The sequence below is a fragment of the Dendrobates tinctorius genome, unplaced genomic scaffold (genome assembly GCF_039654945.1).
Source record: "Dendrobates tinctorius isolate UK_male_01 unplaced genomic scaffold, ASM3965494v1 ptg000067l, whole genome shotgun sequence".
In the NCBI taxonomy this organism is placed as follows: Eukaryota; Metazoa; Chordata; class Amphibia; order Anura; family Dendrobatidae; genus Dendrobates; species Dendrobates tinctorius.
In genome coordinates this window covers 4,731,505-4,754,322 of record NW_027361735.1, presented here as the reverse complement: position 1 = coordinate 4,754,322, position 22,818 = coordinate 4,731,505, and the positions used below count along the sequence as shown (strand labels likewise).

At 41.2% G+C, this 22,818-nt stretch overlaps 1 long non-coding RNA gene across 1 annotated transcript in view; it reads right to left on the bottom strand.

The window, feature by feature from the left end:
• LOC141095137 (uncharacterized) overlaps positions 1–21,499 on the bottom strand; it is a 42,481-nt gene extending 20,982 nt beyond the window's left edge. Inside the window, exons 1-2 of the long non-coding RNA XR_012233317.1 lie at positions 21,450–21,499; positions 8,701–8,785 (exon numbers count right to left, since the gene is read on the bottom strand). This is a non-coding gene — a long non-coding RNA (uncharacterized lncRNA). The remainder of the gene's footprint in view (positions 1–8,700; positions 8,786–21,449) is intronic.
• Positions 21,500–22,818: the final 1,319 nt, after the last annotated feature.

The window sequence follows — 22,818 nt, the reverse complement described above, 5'->3', positions numbered from 1 at the left end:
AAAAACACTAGATCCTGTGTTAGTGGGGTTCAGTAACGCCAGCTGCTCCCCTTCTGTGTGTCCGGCAACATCTCCTGTTCCCTCAACATTCATCCCAACATCAGAAATTAAACTTGCTCCAATTAGGCCTCAGCCTACTCCATGATTGACCCTGGGCTCCAACACCGCCAGTTCCTGCTCAGAAGTGCCGTCTGCACAGAGAAAAACACTAGCTCCTGTGTTAGTGGGGTTCAGTAACGCCAACTGCTCCCCTGCTGTGTATCCGGCAATATCTCCTGCTCCCTCAAAATTCACCCAACATCAGATATTAAACTTGTTCCAATTAGGCCTCAGCCTACTCCACGATTGACCCTGGGTTCCAACACCGCCAGTTGCTGCTGAGAAGTGCCGTCTGAACAGAGAAAAACACTAGCTCCTGTGTTAGTGGGGTTCAGTAATGTCAGCTGCTCCCCTGCTGTGTATCCGGCAATATCTCATGCTCCCTCCACATTCACACTACAACTGATTTTAAACTTGCTCCAATTAGGCCTAAGCCTACTCCATGATTGACTCTGGGCTCCAACACCCACAGTTGCTGCTCAGAAGTGTCGTCTGCACAGTCAACATATGCTCCAGTGTTATTGGGGTTCAGTAACGTCAGCTGATCCCCTGCTGTGTGTCCGGCAATTTCTCCTGCTCTGTCCACATTCACACTACTCCAGATTTTAAACTTGCTCCAATTAGGCCTCTGGCTACACTATGTTTCTACTGTAATCCCTGGGCTACAACACCGCCAGTTACTGCTCAGAAGTGTCTTTGGCACAGGTACTCCCTCCTGCCCAGCCTGGTTCCAGCACGCCAGCTGTTTCCGGGTAGTGTCAACGTCACTTTGGCACCAATACGTTGTCCTGTCGTGTTGCAGTCGGGTTAGCCGACTCTATGGTGCCCGCAGTTTATGTGCTTCCTATGTGGGCTGCGGGATCTGGCAATAAAGGCTGGCTCCGTAGTGCCAATAGGACAAGCACCCCCTGTAGGACTGTGGGTTTCGGTAACTGCGGTCGGCTCGCGGCCTTGCAACGTTGTTTTTCGGGGGTACCTTCTGCTACCCATCCGGGTTCCAGTACCGTCAGCTGGTTCTCGGCAGTGCCTTTGGCTTAGGTGCCTCCATCTCGGTATCCGAGTTCCAGTAACGTCTGCTGGTACTTGGTAGTGCTTTCTAGCACAGGTACCTCCTGCTTAGTAACTGGGTTCCAGTACCGTCAGCTGGTCCTCGGTAGTGCCATTGGCTCTTGTTCCTTCTGCTACCCCTCCGGGTTCCAGCACCGTCAGCTGGTTCTCGGCAGTGCCTTTGGCTTAGGTGCCTCCATCTCAGTATCCGAGTTCCAGCAACGTCTGCTGGTCCTTGGTAGTGATTTCTAGCACAGGTACCTCCTGCTTAGTAACCGGGTTCCAGTACCGTCAGCTGGTCCTCGGTAGTGCCATTGGCTCTTGCAGCTTCTGCTACCCATCCGGGTTCCAGTACCTTCAGGTGGTTCTCGGCAGTTCCTCAGCCTTCTTGTACCTTCTACTACATTTCCAAGTTCAAGCTTTTTGAAATGGTTTTTGGTAATCACTCTGGATCTCTCTGACGACAACCCTGAAGACCACCCCAAAGAAGACCAAAAAGATGACTCTGAAGAAGATGACCAAAAGGACAAAGAACATGAAGACAACCACCAAGATACAGAACAACAAGAGACAGAAGACCAAGAAGCAGAAGAACAAAAAGCAGAAGAACATTAAGCATAAGACTAAAAATCAGAGCAAAAGATATTATCTAAATTATAAGCAGAAGGAGACTAAGCAGTGTGTGGGGGTGAGTCCATTCTTCCTCGTGTTGCCCCTGGAAAATGCCTGCTGCTGCAGGCCAATCTGAACGCGGACAAATCCTGTTGTAAATCTTTTGTGACAGGCAGAACGGAAGGTGTAATCTTCAAACTTTTATAGATAACAACTACAGGAATGACTGTCACAAATAAGAATATGATGAAGAAGAAGAATAGGAAGAAGATGAAGAAGTAGAATATGAAGACGAATAATAGTTGAATAAGAACAATATGAAGAATGTAAAAAAAAGGAATAATAGGAAGAAGGTGAAGAAGAAGAAGATGAATAAGGTGAAGAAGAAGTTGATAAAAAAAGATGCTGCTGCTGAGGATCATGAAGGAGAAAGTGTGGGAGAGTAAAAAAGAAGGTGAAGAGCACGGAAGTAGTGAAACATACTTATCTGACAAAATATAACAAAGGTTAACATAGTCAATATCTTTGTAACTCCGAATGTCTTAAAAAAAAATTATTCCTGCTATTCCATTTGATTGGGTTAAACCTCTATGCCTTTAATGTCTCCTCCACCTCCCCCAATACATTCTACATTATTCTTAGTTGTTTTTCTTCATGTAGAATTAACCTACAAGGAAAGAAAGGGTTTATTTTAATTCCGATATTTCTGTCCCATTGACTTGCATTGGTTTCCTGTATCGGAATCGGCGATATCCGATACTTTTTGGGTATCGGTCCGATCCAATCCGATCCGATATTTCACGATATCAGAAGGTATCGCTCAACACTAGTCCCAACTGCTTGTCAGTAACTCTCATTGCTGAGTAGCAGATCTTCTTCTCCTTCCAACTTTAAGTAGGACGGATCCATTGGTGTTGACGCACCTTTGGCATCTGAAATTCCAAACTGGTTTAGGAAGTGTTCTGACCATATAAGAAAGGCGTCAAGCTGGGATACCTTTGTTTGGCTTTTCTGATCTCCTGACTGGAGGTTGACTTGTTTCTTCTGTGTCTTCCTTGGTGGCTTCAAAGCTTATCCACACTTCAGTGTTTTCGTTTTTGGCATCTGGGTTTGGTGATTAAGATTCTTGTTCTTGCTTCTTAGGTTGAATAACTGGTGTAACTTCATGGAATTTGAGTGATACAGAGTTTTCATCAATCACTACATCTCTGCTGATTGTTACTGTGTTGGTCTCTGGGTGCAGGATTCTGTATCCCTTTTGAGTTTCTCTATAGCCCACCAGGACTTCTTGCTTTGCATGTGATACACAAACGTTTTGCTTCCAAATATCCTGAGGTGCTTCAGGTTAGGCTTCTCGCAGTTCCATAGCTCATATGGAGTTTTATTTGTGGCTTTACCTGGTACTGTGTTTTGAAGATAGCAAGCTGTCATGATAGCTTCTCCCCAATACGTTGTAGGTAGATTCACATCAAACAACATACTGCTTCCACTTTCACAGAGAGTATGGTTCTTTCTCTCTACAATGCCATTTTGCTCTTGGTTGTAAGGAATGATAGTCTGGAACATGATTCCATCCTTTTTCAAAATGATTTGCAACTTACCACTTGTTTATTTGATTACATTATCTGCACTCAGGGCTGTGAACGACTGGAGAGGATGGTGCTTTTTGGTCTTCAAAAATGGAATAGTGGCCTGAGCTTGTCTATCATGCCTTGGAGGTTTTGTCATGCCCGGCAGCCAGCATTCTCTCAGAACGTGTCTTCAGCGCTGCTGGTGGTGTCCTGATGGATAAGCGCATCCAGCTGTCCCCTTAAAGGGTAGACCAACTTACTTTCATTAAAATGAACAAGACATGGATCTCTGATGACTTTTGCTTTCCAGTTGCAAATTGGGCACACTAGGCGATGGTGTCGTTTTTAGCATCATGTATTGATCTTGCATAAGTGCAGTCTGTGCCATCTTCATGTTGTCTTCTCTGCCTGCTGTTGCTACTGCTGTTGATGTTGCAAATAATTTTTTGAAATGTGGAGACTCCAAGTTGGGTCTCCACGTGGTGGGTTGCCTGTAGTAAAAGGTGTGTCAGAGGCCTATTAGGGTATGTGCACATGCTGCGGATTCTGCTGCGGTTCTCCAACGTTTTTGGCCCTGCGGATCCACAGCAGTTCTGCAGACATGGTACAGTACCATGTTATCCTATGGGTTTTCAAAACCGCTGTGCCCACGCTGCATTTTTTTCCGCGCGGTTTTGCTGCGGTTTACAAACCGCAGCATGTCAATTCTTTCTGCGGATTCCGCAGCGGTTTGGCACCTGTTCCATTGTCCAGGTGTCAAACCACAGGGGAAAACCGCAGGCAAATCCGCAGGAAAACTGCAGGTCACTTTACCTGTGGTTTTACCTGCGGATCTGCGCGGAAAAACCCGCAGGTGAATCTGCAGTGTGTGCACATAGCCTAATACTGTTTCTACTCTGTGGAAATTGATACCACTTTTGTGCTGTATGACAATTTTTTTGGAAATGTCGAGACTCCAAGTAGGGTCTCCATTTCATGAGTTGCTCATGTAAGTAGGGCTGCCAGACAGGCAGGCGTGCACTTACTTTCAGTCAACTACCTGTGTTACTTTCCTTACGTTTTTTAACCAATATTACTGTATGAAACTGATGTTTGTGCCATCTGAGTGTGGCTGGAATAAAAAAAAAAAATGGAGGTGTTCCATAAGGCATAAGGTCTCCCAGCTATGAAGGCTTACACCTTTCCGTTAACAACCAGGTCCTCATTGAAACTTCAATTTCAAGCCCTGGTATCTCATGCATGGCCCATGGTTGACTGTTTCTGTGCCATTATAACAGGTTCCACTGTATGTCAATTAAGCAGTCAACTAACTGCGTTACTATTCTTTTCTATCAAAAGTAGTCTATAAAATTGATGTTTATGCCATCTGAGTGTGGCTGGAATAATAAAAAAAAATTTGGAGGTCTTGCATGAGGTATGAGGTCTCACAGCTAAGAAGGCTTACACTTCTCCCATAACCACCACTTCAATTCCAAGCTGTAAATGTTGGGTCAGGCCCTGATACCTAATGTATTGCCCATGGCCGACTGCTGCTGTGTCATTTGCAAGTTTCTACTGTGGGTCAAATGATGCCACTTTTCATGGTGTCTGCCCCTAATTTTAGCAGTTTGGGAAGCTTTTTGTCACTCCTTTAGGTGTTGTCTATGCGTTTGGTTTTGCCTCCCATTCAATCTAATGGGGTCCGGGTACGTTCGGCAAATCGAACCTTGAATGGTTCACTCATCTCTAATAATTAGTAAAATGATGGCTACCTATTTCTGCCACTAAGGGGAACCCTTTTGAGCTTTAATTGAACTCATTAATACATAGGCCTGCAGTAAGATCCTGAAACCTTCCTGTCTCCCTAGAGCTAGCTTTGTGCAGTTAAAATATTAACTTTATGGCCTTGTGGAGGAAAGCAAAATATTCCAATCTCTGTAATCCATATAAAAAAGAATTCTGACCCATATGAAGATGTTTTATGGAATTTATTGGAATTTTACACATATATAAATTAAATATTAAGTGAGGTGTGGCTCTCCAGGTGCCAAAGCAGGAGAGGAAGAAGAGGAAGCCAGGAATATCTGGGTTTATAAAGTGTTTTAGACAGAACCAATTGCTGAATCAAAGTGTGGTGGGCAGGCACTACTTCAAGTACAAGCTGGGTGAGACTTGCTTGCATCAAAACTGTTAACGTGCCCTGCAATCAGGGGCTCTTTTATTCAGAGCTACATTACCCTCCAATTCCAAAAAAAGCCTACATGGCCTCTTTTAAAATAAATTCCATTCACGCACACCTGTCCTCAAGTATTATTCCAAATACAAGAAAAGAAAACTACTTGTCACAGAGATGACTGCAATCCTTTAAACCTGTGCATACAATTTCTCATTAAAATTCCCCATAGACGTGAAATATATCCTCTACTTTGTTACAGTCAGCAACTACCTAATCCCAACTGGCAACGTGCACCACATTTCTCCAATGCGAGACTGCAGGCATGTTTTTTTTAGCTAACGAAAATGAGTAGTGATATAGGTAGTTAACTGTAAATGCTATCCATTAAATATGTAAAATTTCAAAATATGCAAGTGTATGTGTCTTGATCATCTGTTACAATGTACAGTATATAAGGGGTCATCATACACTTTTAATTGCATGGCATAATTTAAATAGTCTTTAGGATTTGCAATTGAGTCACAAGGAGATATTTTTAACTACTTGCTGACCGTTTTTAGACTTTAAACATCCATCTGGTCCATGTTCTACTCTGCAGTGTTGTTCCAAAACATCACTGCATTGAAGAGCAGTTGCAAAAAAATGTACAGCCGAGAGAGCAGCTGAGCTTCCCATAGAGAAGGCACTGATAGTTTGTTACCGTTTCTGCCTTCCCGATCGCTGCATACACAGTGCATGCAGCATATAGGAAGCTCGATTAGCATCGTATGATTGCTGAGTGAATGGAAACTGTTGAATTCTAGGAGACCCAATCAGACGTAAACAGGCAGTATACTGCATTTCCACTGTAACTGGAGCTGAAACACCAGCCCCAGTTACAGAGGTAAATGCGGTAAAATAAAATGGATTTAAAAAAAGAAATGCCCCTCACAGGTCCTTTATGACAAATAAAATAAAAAGCAGCTTAAAATGCAAATCGTTGTAACCAGCTTCGCACCCATAAAAAAACATGCCAGATACATAAAAATAATTTTTAGAGGAAATGAAACAAATTTCTAAATGTATTTTAGTGGTCTTTTGTATTCATAAAATAAAAAAATGAAAAACAGATGCACATTTCTTTTATTTTCCCATTAATATTGCCCGATATTGACAAAAAATATAAAATACAGTAAAGAGAGTATGAAAGTAACATAACAATGTGTATCATGAAAAAATATGCAAAAATAATTTGAATATCCTCATGAGAAAAAAATGTTCCTTAAACTGCATGTATAAAAAAAATCGTAAAATGTGACTGGTCAGGAATGGATGTAATTAACCTGATCCTGCACTGGTAAATGTACCACGCTCTGCAGAGCCTGGATGCATAGTGAAACCATATGGCAGCAACTTTCATATTTCTATATGTACATACAGTTGTGGCCAAAAGTATTGACACCCCTGCAATTCTGTCAGATAATACTCAGTTTCTTCCTGAAAATGATTGCAATCACAAATTCTTTGGTATTATTATCTTCATTTAATTTGTCTTAAATGAAAAAACACAAAAGAGAATGAATCAAAAAGCAAAACATTGATCATTTCACACAAAACTCCAAAAATGGGCCAGACAAAAGTATTGGCACCCTCAGCCTAATACTTGGTTGCACAACCTTTAGCCAAAATAATTGCGACCAACCGCTTCCGGTAACCATCAATGAGTTTCTTACAATGCTCTGCTGGAATTTTAGACCATTCTTCTTTGGCAAACTCCTCCAGGTCCCTGATATTAGAAGAGTGCCTTCTCCAAACTGCCATTTTTAGGTCTCTCCACAGGTGTTCTATGGGATTCAGGTCTGGACTCATTGCTGGCCACCTTAGAAGTCTCCAGTGCTTTCTCTCAAACCACTTTCTAGTGCTTTTTGAAGTCTGTTTTGGGTCATTGTCCTGCTGGAAGACCCATGGCCTCTGAGGGAGACCCAGCTTTCTCACACTGGGCCCTACATTATGCTGCAAAATTTGTTGGTAGTCTTCAGACTTCATAATGCCATTCACACGGTCAAGCAGTCCAGTGCCAGAGGCAGCAAAGCAACCCCAAAACATCAGGGAACCTCCGCCATGTTTGACTGTAGGGACTGTGTTCTTTTCTTTGAATGCCTCTTTTTTTCTCCTGTAAACTCTATGTTGATGCCTTTGCCCAAAAAGCTCTACTTTTGTCTCATCTGACCAGAGAACATTCTTCCAAAACGTTTTAGGCTTTTTCAGGTAAGTTTTGGCAAACTCCAGCCTGGCTTTTTTATGTCTCGGAGTAAGAAGTGGGGTCTTCCTGGGTCTCCTACCATACAGTCCCTTTTCATTCAGACGCCGACGGATAGTACGGGTTGACATTGTTGTACCCCTGGACTGCAGGGCAGCTTGAACTTGTTTGGATGTTAGTCGAGGTTCTTTATCCAACATCCGCACAATCTTGCGTTAAAATCTCTTCTCAATTTTTCTTTTCCGTCCACATCTAGGGAGGTTAGCCACAGTGCCATGGGCTTCAAACTTCTTGATGACACTGCGCACGGTAGACTCAGGAACATTCAGGTCTTTGGAGATGGACTTGTAGCCTTGAGATTGCTCATGCTTCCTCACAATTTGGTTTCTCAAGTCTTCAGACAGTTCTTTGGTCTTCTTTCTTTTCTCCATGCTCAATGTGGTACACACAAGGACACAGGACAGAGGTTGAGTCAACTTTAATCCATGTCAACTGGCTGCAAGTGTGATTTAGTTATTGCCAACACCTGTTAGGTGCCACAGGTAAGTTACAGGTGCTGTTAATTACACAAATTAGAGAAGAATCACATGATTTTTCGAACAGTGCCAATACTTTTGTCCACCCTCTTTTTTATGTTTGGTGTGGAATTATATCCAATTTGGCTTTAGGACAATTCTTTTTGTGTTTTTTCATTTAAGACAAATTAAATGAAGATAATAATAACAAAGAATTTGTGTTTGCAATCATTTTCAGGAAGAAACTGAGTATTAGCTGGCAAAATTGCAAGGGTGTCAATACTTTTGGCCACAACTGTATACTGAATGACTAGTTAGTTAGGAAAAGCATCTAGTAGCATGTTGGACCTTCTTTGGTCTTCAGAAGATCAGCAATTCATCATGGCATAGATTTCACTAAGGATTAAAATCGTACTGCAGTGATATTGTCATTTGTCATATACTAGTAACATAACCTCTCACCTTTGTCACAGATTAAATAGAAGTACTGACATCAGTCTTTCATCCTCATCCCAGAAGTACCGTTAAGATCTGGAGACTGTAAAGGCTATGGAAGCAAAGAACGTTCATCATCATTTTCCTGGAATTAATTACTAAATATCTCACATAAGCAGTAGATAAAAAGTGATAAACTTGGTTGGCTACAACGCTTAGCTAAGCCATAATGTACAAATGACTGTAAATGACTGTCCAAATGTCCATCTTTAGTTATCAGCGTAGCAAGTGTAAAAAAAAGTTCCACTCCATTATTCCACTTCCAGCAGCTTATACTGTTGACTCTTGTCATGAAGTGTTCATCAGTTTTTGATGCTTGTGCCACTTTCTGACCTTCCCATCAGCATAGTGCAACATGGACTTAATTTTTATACTCTGCAGTAACTGGTACAAAGGTAATGTAGTGTCCAGAAAAGGGGTCTAGGTGTTTACCAGGCAGTTACACACAAGTAAACTTAACATCCATTGTGGGAAAACTGTTTGAGGGACCTGTAAGGCAACGATATACAGGCGTATATGTAAAAAATGACATTTTAAGTGATCACCAGCTCGGCTTTACTAAGGACATGAGCTGTCAAACTAACCTGATTAGCTAATATTAAGAGGTGAGCAGAATCCTGGACAGAAGAGTAGCTGTGGATATCGTGATTTTGGACTTTGCAAGGGTGTTTGACAGTGGCCCACATAGATGATTAATGAATAAATTAAGATTTATAGGCTTAGAAATTAAGTTTATTGATTTGAAAACAGTCTCAAAGACCTCACCCAGAAAATTGTGGTGGATGACTACGACTCTGTATGGTTTCTGGTTATCAGTGATGTACTCCAAGGTTTAGTGCTAGGTCAACTATTATTCAACTTACTAGATGGAGGTCAGATGCTATCACATCAGGAGGACGGTAATGTCTTGATGGGGGCAGGCTTTGCAGCATTGAGAATCTCTCCCCCCATGTGCTCACCCACCTATCCACTCTCTCTTTCCCCATGTGCTGACTTCTCCCGTCTGTGCTCTCTTCTTTGACCCCACAGCTCCTGGGCAGGGGAGTAAGGAAACAACAATACTGAAATTACAGCAGGAGATCGCAGAGGATACATTTTGCGAGGTAAAATATTGTTTAAAAACAATCATTGAAATATTTTACCTCACAAAATGAATCCTCTGTGATCCCCTGCTGTAATGTAATTATTGTCTATTGCTTCCTCCCCTGCCCAGGAGATGTGGTATGCTCCGTACGGTCAGACACAGACAATTTTTAAAATGAACTTTTGTTCATGGAAAAACCCCTATAACGTGACCGGCTTCCTCTGTCTGTAGACATGTCGCACATCTGCCGCCAGGATCAGCCAAATTATTCACTGCGCCTGTGCAGAATTCACGCAAGCGCAGTAAATCAGACTGCCGCCATCTTTGTGCAGACAGATAGCGGCGGTCACATTAAAACTGCGGAAGCGCTCCTCCTGTACAAAGATGGTGGTCAGTGAATCATTTGACTGATCCCGGCGGCGTGTTCGCGATGGTGTTCCGCTGATGGCACCGTGCAAGAGGCTGTGTATTGCGTATACGGTTTGTGTGTGTGTTTGTGTGTGTGGTGTGTACGGCATATACAGAGTGTGTGTGTGTGTGTGTTTGTGCGTACGGCATATACAGTTTATGTTTGTATGGTGCGTACAGCGTAAACAGTGTGTGTGTGTGTTGCGATGGTGTTCCGCTGGTGGTACCACGCAAGAGGCTGGTACCACCAGCATTTTGCATACTGAGACACCCATCACTTGGGTGTCCCAATATGGTGGTCGGTGAACTTCTGCCGCTTGGAATTCTGGGATCCGGAGATATCTGGATGGAACAGGATGTGAAGACATTACAAGGTAAGTATATATTAGATTTTAATTACACAGAAGACAGAATTATTAGCATTGTTTATATTTTTGCAGCTGAGATGACATCAAGCTATGTAGTATATTGCCGTCTATGGAAGATGTTCATAAGTTTCAAGCTGAATTGGTCAAACTGAGAGTTTAGCATTAACTTGGCAGATGACTTTTTAATGTGTAGAAATATGAGGTTATGCATTTTGACACCATATGCTTTAGTGGTCGTAAAGCTAGGATAATTATTTGTAGTAAAAGATCCAAAGTACTTGTAGATGACAAACTAAATAATAGTATTCAATGTCAATTAGCAGTTTCTAAAGCCAGCAGGATATTGTCATGAATTAAAATAGAAATATAATACTGCCTCTTTACAAAGCATTAGTGCAACCTCATCAGTAATATGCAGTTCAGTTCTTGTGACTTGTCACTGGTGCAAAGAACAAGTGTTCTGAATGGGGCTGGCACCAATTTTAGGGGCCCATGCTGGAAAATGTTTCGTCCCCTTGAGACTCCACCCTAGCTCTGCCTCCACCCCTCGAACCTTCCACAGCCCCACCGCACTCTTGGAAAAACTCCTCCAATTTTAGGATATTTGTTTTTTGTTTTTGGTTCTCTCTGTGTAAAGGTCATGTGTTTATATGCATTTACATTTTGCATACACATTAATGTACTTTTTCAGCTCAGACCTAGTTTCTCATTTAGTTCAATGTGCATATAAGGGTGTGACCGCCTTGTTTCTGAGTTGGGAAATCCATCCTGTCTTGCCTATGCTTTTACTGGTGGTTCAGTCCTTCTGTCCTTGTTCACATTTACATCATCTGACAAGTGGAAAGTTTTTAAATACAAGAGTTAGGACTGTCCCACAAGGGTTGCCTTGACGTGGCGGGATGGCTTGTACATTCTTTTGATCAAAATTATGTTTACTAATTATCCTTATTATTATTATTACCTTCATGCAGTTTTCACAATTTTTTTTTAACTTTTTTATTTTAGGATATTTGTTTTTTGTTTTTGTTTTTCTCTGTGCAAAGGTCTTGTGTTTATATGCATTTACATTTTGCATACAAATTAATTTCCTTTTTCAGCTAAACTAGTAAACCTTTCTTAAAATATTTAATAATCTTTTTGGGTACATTTTTATTTATTTTTATTTTTCTTTATTGGTATGAGTCACATACATTTTTTTAAGATAACTAATAAAGGGACAAATACCATCATACCATGGCCAGACCACATATTACTACCACATAGTAACCGAATAATACCAAATGCACAGAACAAATATCGCCACACCATGACCAGACCACACAGTGACCAAATACTATAATACTGATTATTAATTAAAAAAAACACAATACTAATATTACCATAAGTGCCATAATACACTGGAGCTCTTTATATAGTGACAAAATCGTCAGAGACCGGTCCCCAGTTTGCATCTCGGTTCTGGAGAGAGCTTTGTCGCCTGCTCAGCATTGAGTTGAACCTCTCTTCAGCTTACCATCCTGAGATGAATGGGTTGGTAGAGGGGGCCAACCAGACCCTGGTCACGTATCTGCGACATTTTGTTTCGGCCAGGCAGCATGACTGGGCATCCTTGCTACCATGGGCGGAGTTTGCGCTGAACAACGTCGTAGCCGATTCCATTGGAAAAACCTTATTCCTCCTTAACTATGGCCAGCATCCGTGGGTTCCTGTGCCGATGCCTGTGTCTTCCACTGACTCTAGGGTGGCAGTCTGGGCGGTGGAGGCACGTGACATTTGGGACCGCACACAGGATGCCATCCAAGCCTCCAATGAGAGAATGAGGGTTTACAACGATGCTCACCCTCGCCCCGCTCTGACCTCTGCTCCTGGTGACTTAGTGTGGCTCTCCGTTCGTAACATCAGGCTGCGAGTTGAGTCCACTAAGTTTGCACCTCGCTATATAGGTCCCTTCTGCATGGTGGACCCTGCGACTGCACCTTATTGACATCTTCATCTTATTTGGTGCGTTCCACCAGTCCTAACAGTACGTTTGTGCCAAATTTGAGATTGGCAAATGTTTTCCAAATGCGTTCTCTCATCTCTAGTTATAAAGCATTCATTACATTGTGGACGCAATCCTGAAGTAGCAGGGATGGTATTCTGTGTCCCTCTCCTCTTCTTACTACCCAGTTGCAGAATCTGTACTGTAGATTGAGGTGGTAGGATAGGAGTTTCTCCGGCCCAGGAAGGGAGCGAGGTCAACATGCGTCTCTACACATCGATGGTCATGCCATACCAGCTATGCATCTTTTTTCAAGATACATGTGGCTTTACTTTTATGTCATTGTTATATTCCTGTTTTTTGCTTTGTTTGCTAATATCGGGCAATATCAGTTGGATAATAAAGAACATAAGCATCAACTTTTTTCCATTTTTTTTAAATGACTACAAATAATAATACTAAAATACATTTAAAATTATGTTCCTTATTCTGTAACAATTATTTTTATATATTCAACACATTTTTTTTTACAAGGGCGAGACTGGTAACAGCAGTTTGGATCGATTGGGCATTTAAATTTATTTTATTTATTTATTTAATGATTTATTTTTTAACTTTTATTTTTTACTTTTTCATCTTATTTTTAATTTATTTTACACATTGTGCCGCCACAGCTCGTAAAAGACCTTGGTGGGGGAGCATTTCAATATTTAAATATTTTTATTTTCTATGACTATGAACCTGTTCCCTCTTTATACTCAGCGATCACATGACCACTGTGTATAGAGAACTGACATCATGGCTTCCTAATACTACAAACACAGTGCTTGTAGGTATGGCCAGGTATGGAACTACAAGCCAATTGTTGAAGATAAACTCCCTATGATTTTTTAAAGAAACTGCCATGACAAAGTTGAACAGATTTCAGACGGATATTTCATAGTTACATATACCATGAAATGTCATATTTTACGTGAAAAGGTCAACTATTACAAGCATGACTAGGCAGACACCGGCACAGACATATTGTATCTGATATTATATGTTTTGCCTGTCAGAGATAGTGAGAATTACATAGCAGCAGGCAAAAGCTAAGCATTTTTCTCTTTTTTTTCTAGCAAACCCCTGATGTTAACAATCACAGCTATACGCTCAAGTCCAGAGTTGCTGGAGCCCTTGATTGTAATAACTCAGTGCTATTTCTGTTCAGATAAAAAATGGACATTTTAGGAAGGAAAGGGATTAAGCATTACCAGAAATCATGTAAGTGTTGCGGATGTGCAGTCAATTTTAAAAGTACAAGCTAACTTTAAAATAATAAGTTTTAATACTATAACATCACGCAAAAATACCAAAAAGTAACCTGCAAAGTAAGTAATGAAGCTCCCATCATTTTAATAAAAGTCATTGACTGCTTTGGATAATCCCTTTTTGTTAGAGAGGTCCTTTGACAATGAGGTGATTGTTCTAAGTGAGAAATCTTCGTGGTCACCTGGCAGCTCAAAAGATGGCGACCAATAACATCCCTGGCACTAGTTACTCCGTTTTCCAGATCCCAGGGCTCGCCCTGGCCTTCACCGTTTAACACATATACAGGGATCTGGACTTAACAGGGACCCTAGGCTGGAGCCTTGGAGGTAGTTGTTGAAAGGCAATTAAAATGGTCAGATAGCCAGGTCAATAACAGGAGTTCAGTGCAAGGAAGGAGAGTAGTCAAAAAACAAGTCGAGATCAAAATTATTCAAATATGTCCACAGGACCAATTATAACTTGCAGTGGACAGCAGGATTTTAGTAGCTTAGATGTCTTGCAACCCCATCCAGGCCGAAGAGGAAGAAGCCAACCCCGACAAAAGTCAACTCCTGATCTCCCAGCTCAGACATAACTATAGGTCCAAGAGAATATAGATGTAGAGTTGTTGCCTTGCCTCATCTGCAACAAGAGTGCGGCGCTGCTGGTGACAGTGACAGAAAGGGCAGGTACAAGTATAGATGTCAGAATTGTTACCTTACTGGCACCATCTAGTGATCAGATGCATTCTATTAAGAAATTAGACAGTAAGTGCTCAATTTCTGTGAACTTCTATGAAAAGGGATAAAAGACACAATCCAATGCCTATTCATATCAATCATATGTTTGAATCCACAATCAGAAGAAAAAGAACCATAGCACTCACTGATCCAAATAGAAAGCCCGCTTTTATTGGCACACAATTAAAACTTCATGGCCGGGAGGCTGTGGGATAGAGTGAGCAAGCACCGATGACGGCCGTTTCGCACCCAATTGCGCTTCCACGGGTCAGTTTGTGGAAGGATGTGACAAAAAGAGGTATATACCCCATCACCACTTTGCTCCTCCCTCCACAGCTGCTGCCATAATGACATGAAATACCTTAAAAACAATTAAAAACAACTAAGTACCTGTATACAATCGTACAATTATACACATACTGTATATGTGGGAAAAAGTTTTTTCATTAACATACTAGTCGAAAGACATGAGAAAAAATACATATACATATGGAAAAAGAAACATGAAAAACAAGAGCACATATATTTTTTTTAGCAGCAAGCCACACATGATTAGTGAAATCCTACATACGTTCTCCACTAAGAAAAATTCTTTAGAAATATTTTGGAATCATTTTAATAATTTTTTAGCGATTATATATATATATATATATAAAATACCTGAGATGAGAATCCTTTTGAAATAACATATTAAATGGATACATATACTGTATGTATATATATTTTTATATATAAAATCAATCATGTGTTTGTATAATGCTGGTCAAGAGTGAACAATGCACTTTATTTGCTTTGGCCAAGTCAGTGGAGCTGACCTACAATTTTAGGCACAGCCACATGGCTAAAAACATTATTGGGTCAAGTGCCACATTAAGGCTAAGTTCACACGTAGCGGAACTCTTGCGGAAATTACCGGGAGAGTTCCTGAATTCCATTCCGCGGGAAAATCGCATTTTAAATTCCCACGATTTTCCCGCGGAAAAACTAGCATTTTGCAAGCGTAATTAGCTTGCAAAATGCTAGCGTTTTCCAAGCGATCTGTAGCATCGCTTGGAAAACTGATTGACAGGTTGGTCACACTCGTCAAACATAGTGTTTGACAAGTGTGACCAACTTTTTACTACTGAGGCCGTCTATGCAGCATCAGTAGTAAAAGATAAAATGTAAAAAATAATAAAAAAAAAAAAATGGTGTTATTCTTACCTTCCGAAGTCCCGCGCAGCCTTCCCGCCTCTCTCCACGCTCTCATTCCCAGTAATCATTTGCGAAAATGCCCGCGATGACGTACGTTCTCGCGGGATCGCGACGTCTCACGGTAATTCGCGATGACGTCGCGCGAATGACCGCGAGACTTCGCGATCCCGCGAGAATGGACGTCATCGCGGGCATTTTTGCAACGGATTACTGGGAACGGGAGCATGGAGAGAGGCGGGAAGGCTGCGCGGGACGTCGGAAGGTGAGAATAACAATATTTTTTATTTTAAATTCTATTTTTTACAGGGATATGGTATCCAAAGCCCGGAGGACAGTCTCCTCTCCTCCGGACCGTGGGTACCATCCGCAAATGTTCTGCTTACTTTTCGCATGGTGTGCACAGCCACATGCGGAAAGTAAGCAGAACAATGCATTCCTATGGGTGTGGGATCGCCGCGATTCCGCAAAATTAATGAGCATGCTGCGTTTTTTACCGCGAAGCGATTCCGCCGCGGTAAAAACCGCAGCATTGTTAAAACCGCCGCAGAAACGTGAAAAAACGCCACGTGTGAACTCAGCCTAAAGGTGGCACTTAGGTTTGTCGGCTTCCTTTTTTTCAGAACCGTGGTGATTCTGAGTTTCAGTCTCACTTTGTTCACACATTTGTGGCATATTTTTAATTTGGATATCTTTTCTTAATAACATTGTGCTACGCAATTTCAAAAGCTGTCACATTCAGTTATAAAATGAGCCATCTTTTGATGATTTTGACCTCTTGAATTCAAATTTGACCATTAAAATTTTTAGTTGTCTCTTGTTTTCTGTTATCCTTTTACAGCTATATATAATTAATGCATAAGTGTTTCAGTAATTAGAAACATTATTACTTTTTGCAAAAGATGCAGAAAATTTTGTTATGCCAATATTCTGATATTTATTTAGAGAAAACTTAGCAACAATACAAATAACTCAAACATGTCTTAACATTATTGCGAATTGTAATCAGTTAAGAAACTGCACAACAAAATTTGGTTCTCATTTAGTGACATCTCTTTTTTGCTGGTCTTTTGTACTCTTGCATCAGATTATCTCTTGCAATTGTCAACCAGTAATCTGCAAGCATTGATGGATTCCATTTTCCTTTATATCTTCTCTCCATAGCTTCAGTATCTTGGTGAAATCTCTCACTGTGCTCTTCGCTCACTGCTCCACAGTTTGGTGGAAAAAAGTCTAGATGCAAATATAATAAATAAATCTTGATGGACATGTTACAGCCAAGATCCTTATGTGTTTTGAGGATATTTTTCCACCAACTCTTCATAGTTATCTGCTCTTGCATTTACAAAAGATGAGTTACCGCTATTAATTATATACTTTAATGCTTTTGCATTTTTCCCCATTGTGTTTACAAAGTTCTTCATTAGACCCAACTTGATAGGCAATGGTGGTAACAAAATTTTATATGAGTCAACTAGTGTTGGATGCAGGACATTTTTTCTCCCAGGTTGAAATTAATGTTGGAAGGGCCAGTCTTTTTTATTGTAGCGATATTCTTTTGCACGACTGTCTCAATCACACAGAAAGCAGCAGTACTTTGGGTATACACCCAGGAAACAAATTAGGAGGGCAACCGCTTTTAAGTCACAGTGGAGGGCCCAAAAATGTTGGTCATAGTTCAGGCACGTCAACAGCTGATTCATTTTGTCACAGGTTTCTTTTATGTGGACTGCACCCTGGAATTAAAGATATGCTTGTTTTGGACCAATCAATGAAGAGCCTCCATTCCTTTTGATTATGACTTTTCTTCAGAAATTCAATTAAACTGTTGATCTTGATGCATGAAACAAACTTGCCCTCCATGAAAAAGTATTGAATAAGATCTTTATCACGGTTGTGGAATAAGGAAATCCAAACACAGCCCACTAGGAGATTCCCCTGCTGTAGCCTGGAACCTAAGAGCTCAGCCTTAATGTTGTGGAGATCCTAATCTCCAACAAGATTGTTCAGTTCACTTTGTGTTTAAGGTGTGGTTCAGTTGCGGTTGCTGAGAGAAAGTCTGGGTCGTGAGAGGAAGATGCTTCATGACACCAAGCACCTTCTTCTTCCCCACTTGACTAGACTAAAAATATTTCTGGTGCTTTTGGAACTGGCAGTTCTTCTGTATGCGATACTGGGTGTACTGTAGATGGAATGTTTGGATAATGTAAAGACTATTTCTTCCTGGAAACTGCTTTCCTAATGGGAGGCTTCATGCAGAAATAGCAATTGGAAGTGTAATTGTTTGGCTTTCTCCAAATCATTGTGTTTGCAAAAGTCATAGATTGCCTCTTGCCATGTTACCACTGGGTAAGATTAGATGCACATCTGTTGCAGCATATGTGAAGCCAAATTATTTTCTAGATCTCTTTTTCTGCAGCCAAAATACAGGTTATAGGCTTTCCTTATGGTAGTCAAGTTTTCTGCTTTTGTGACTCAAAAGTGACATCTCCGCATAGTTAGCAAAAACTATGCACTTTGGTAATGCAAGAACAAGACATTTCTCAAAAAAACATATAGAAACATGTCAATATGCTAACAAATCTTAAAACTGTATAACTTACACAGAGACCATTTATAAAAGTAGCTGATGCAACAGTAATTAGGATTACGTCATTGAAGCTGAGTTGGCGTTTTTGATTGGTCACCCTAAGATGATAGAATATTGATGACGCAATAGACTAAACAGAGGATATAATAGACTTGCTACTAACAATGCAATAATGATGGCGAAATAATAAAGACACAATTTTTTTATTAGCCTGCATGAAAGGAGTCATAAGTAGAGATGAAAAAACTCGAACAGTAAAGTTACCTTACCGAACACTTAGTGTCCATGCACAGACCCCGAACTCTAGGAAGTTCTTGTTACTTTTCGGGTTCGGAAGCCCTAACAAAACTTATTGAAAGGCCAATTAACAAGCTTTACTTTGTGGGCACTTCCGGCTCAATCACAGCCTTGTCACGCATTGGCATGACTGTGAATGACCGGCACACACTGTGGACAAAAAACAGAAAAGAAGTGCGGTCTCCTATATTTTCGATAACCAGCGCAGGCAAAACCAACAGCTGCGGGCTGAAGCCCCCAGCTGTGAGCTTTATCTTGGCTGTGTGATGGCAATGAGCTGATGTCACCGGGGGTTAAACATAGGGGCGCTGCCGGACTAAGAGGTTGCAGACTGGCTGGAAGGTTGCGCACATCGTTACCTGAAGTGTGTGCGGGGCCGAGAAAACAGGCTGAGTGCACGGTGACCGGAAAGCCAATGTAGGTGGAGCCAGCGACCTTTCGTGAGGACAGAAGCCAGCCTATGCTGCAAAGCAGAGGGGAAGAGGTCAGGATGAGCCGGGGGGTCAGGAGCCAGATGGGAGCATGGAATCCGGAGGACGAGACAGCAATGTAGTCAGAGGTAAGCCGAGGGTCAGAGGCCAGACGAGAGCATGGGATCCGAAGGGTAGGATGGGAGCATAGTCAGGAGCAAGCCAAGAGGTCAGGAAACCAGGAGAGGCAGAACGGTACCGAAGCGGAAGACAGAGATGAAAGTCAGAGAACAAACTAGGTCATAAACAGCAAAGCTCAGTCATACAGAGGCACAATGATTACAACTGAGTAACCTGGATCAGCTCTTCTTGACGAGTAAATGGAAGTATCACCGATACCGGACCCAGGAAATACCAGCATTAAATAGCTGCCCCAGAACCAGAGAGAGGTGAATTAAATTAACCGTGACCTGACCAGGATGGAGAAGGAACCACCCCCTCCTGAATCATGACAGGCTGGTTATCAAAAATACAAAGGTCCCAATGCTATTTAAAAAAAAAAAAATAAATAATTTAAAAAACTAAGTGGTTCCCCCTCATTTTTGATAAACAAGCTAAAGCGGACAGCTGGTATTCTCAGACCAGGAAGGGGCCATGGATATTTATCAGTGTGTTCAGGCTGGAGTGGAGAGTGGTCGCATCATTGATGTGACTGCTCTCCAAACCATCCGGATTGCTGCAGGACATGGCCCTTAATGAATTATCGACAGAAAAATGATTATAACTTTGATTTTTTATTTTAATTTTAGGTGAATCATGGGTAACAGAGAGTGTGGAAGTTTTCATTTCAAATAAAGGAGCCTTTGCGCTTATCTCAGATAAAGGACTTTACTCTGTCTCTGTCTTTATTACATTTGACTATGGGGTTAGCAATGGGAGTGTATGATAGATGCCGCTCCATTACTATCCCATAGGCTTGATGTCAGTGGCCATAAAACAGCTGACATCAACCCCACAACTATTACTGTACATATCACTGCACCAGGGCAAGTGGGAAGAGCCAGGAAAATCATCAGATTTGTTCCATTCTGGAGCAGCTGTGGGCTGCTATCTTTAGGCTGATGAGGGGCAATATCCATGGCACCTTCCCAGTCTGAGAATACCAGCCCCCAGCTGTCTGCTATAGCTTGGCTTGTTATGAAAAATGCAGGGGCCCCATGCTGTTTTTTATTATTTATTTAGCTGTCAGCTTTCCCTGCATTGGCTGTCATGTAAACATGTGACCCAATGCCATTTTTTATGTTATTTATTTATTACACAGGCACCGGCTGGAGAATATTCTCATCTTTGTACACATACTCTGACTGCTATCAGTGAGACCAGGTTTACAATGATGAGAGTAGCATTCTTATCAGCACATGCTTATGACCAGCGGTAACCTTTTTACCTTTGGTCACAGCTGTTGGCTCACATGCTGTCATCTGTATTACAGAATTGGAACCACAGTGCTCTGACTGGTGGTAACAAAATGGCTGTGTTTCTCGCGCTGTCATACAGATGACAGTGTGGGAAACGTCGGATGTTCGGTTCCCCATTCATTTGAATGGGGTCTCAGTTCGAGTTCAGGTACCATTCTGCTACCCAAACCAAAGTTTTTTAATATTCCGCCAAACCCGATGGACCATCAATGGATCCACCCATCACTAGTCATAAGTAATTACAACCTCCTCTGGATCTTGAAAATTTGAGCCAATTAGCAAATGTAATAGTTCTAAACCTAGCACTCAACGTAAGTGTGATAAAAAAAAGGGAGATTTATTGTAGTACGCATACAAAACATTTCGGTCAATTGCGGCCTTCTTCAGTTACTACAAAATATTAAAGTGAGAGCGCAAAATATAATACAAAAACAAAAATAAAATAACATAAAATAACATATCAAACAAAAGTATATACATAAGAGATAGTATGGTCATATAAATAGAGATATGCTAGTCACAGATAATATACACCAGTTGCAATGTACAACCTGTCATAGAGATAGTGTAGATAGAAAGAATATAATAACATCTGAATGGGATGTGTGATGTACTGTGCTGTACTAGGTATTCAGTAGGGGGTTATACAGCCCTTGAATGGTTTGTTGTGCTCATAATCTATAAAAGGATGCATATAGAGGAAGCTCAGCTAAGAGTAGCAAAGAAGCATAGATGGTGCAGGGTGGCTACTTGCAGGGACAATCTGACCATCAGCATGAGTTCACTGCAATACAAATAAGTATATAAAATTGCCATGAAGTTAGTAAATGCTAGAGAGACAAACCACTAGTTTTAAGTAAAGAGGGAGCACTGCATTACCTTAGTTTGTGGATTGATGGGGTGTATGTGCCTCCAGACATGGGATCCGCCGCAAGTTTGGCTGGGCATAGTAATTCACAGATATAAGAAGGAAGGGGGCGGGACAAACTAAGCAGCGGCCAATAGAATGCTGAGCAGCAGAGGGCAGGAGGTGTCAAAGCAGGAAGAACATGACTGTGCATTCCACACCATGCTAGTGTGCACTCCAGCATTAGAGATGAATAAAATACTGTATATTTATTAAAGAAAATGCCCAGAGGATGGCGGTTGTGTGTGGGCAATATAAGGGAGTGTGGATGAGGGAGTTTGGGCAGGGACTTGAGAAGCTCGTGCGAGGATGGTATGGGAGAGGAGTATCCACTGATTTAAAGAGACAGAGACCTAATAAGGATGATAGAGACTATTGTGAACACGTTACTGCAATAGTGAATGATTTATTTGCTGTGATTAGCCAAAAATAGGATATGTAAGAGAGAAGCAGGAATATATATACAAAATATATGTATAGTTAGTGAAGCAAGTGAATGGAATTTTTCTTTTCTTTATCCTTTTGCTGTGTGATTTCTAATAGAGTGGCTGTGACAAGAGATCCCATATAGGAGAAATAGGTTCATGGCGGTGGTGTCCATCACAATTAATTAATATAAACGGCTCTATGGGAGAGGAAAACAGCATTAGTATGAGGATCATAACACAGTTTTTACAGTATTAAAAATTATTACACATATTTCAAACATATTGGATAATAATCCAGAGAAACTGTGGAATCACTGGGAAAATATGAATTCATAACATAATTTTCAGAAATGCTGATATTTCATACTCCCTGTTGAGGCCTTTCGGGCTCATTGTTTCCAATGTATGAATCCAAAAAGCTTTCCATCTTTTTAGATTCAAGATTCTGTTACCACCACGTCTTGGAGGTAATACCTGTTCAATCACCTGAAACCTTAACTGGGAGATGGCAATTCTTACGTATAGATTTATGGATGATGAAAGCGAATGGGTGGAATGTGTGTACGAATGGTATATGGGAGAGTGTTTTCCTCCGTGGCTGGATTGGAGATTCCCATGACTCATGTAGTAAGGGGATGGGATAACCCCTTTCTACAAACTTGTTCGTTATTTCATTCAGACATTGATCTCTAATGTTAGTATATGTGACAATCCGTTTCACTCTCTGGTATTGTGATTTAGAAATGGCCTGTTTTATAGATGGGGGTGTAAACTTTGGAAATGAAGGAGGCTGTTACGGTCTGTTTCTTTGGTGTGTAAATCAGTGGATAAAGTACCATTGCTATTTTTGATGACAATGGTGTCTAAAAAATTCATACGACAGGGATCATGTCCCATGGTAAATTGGATACCA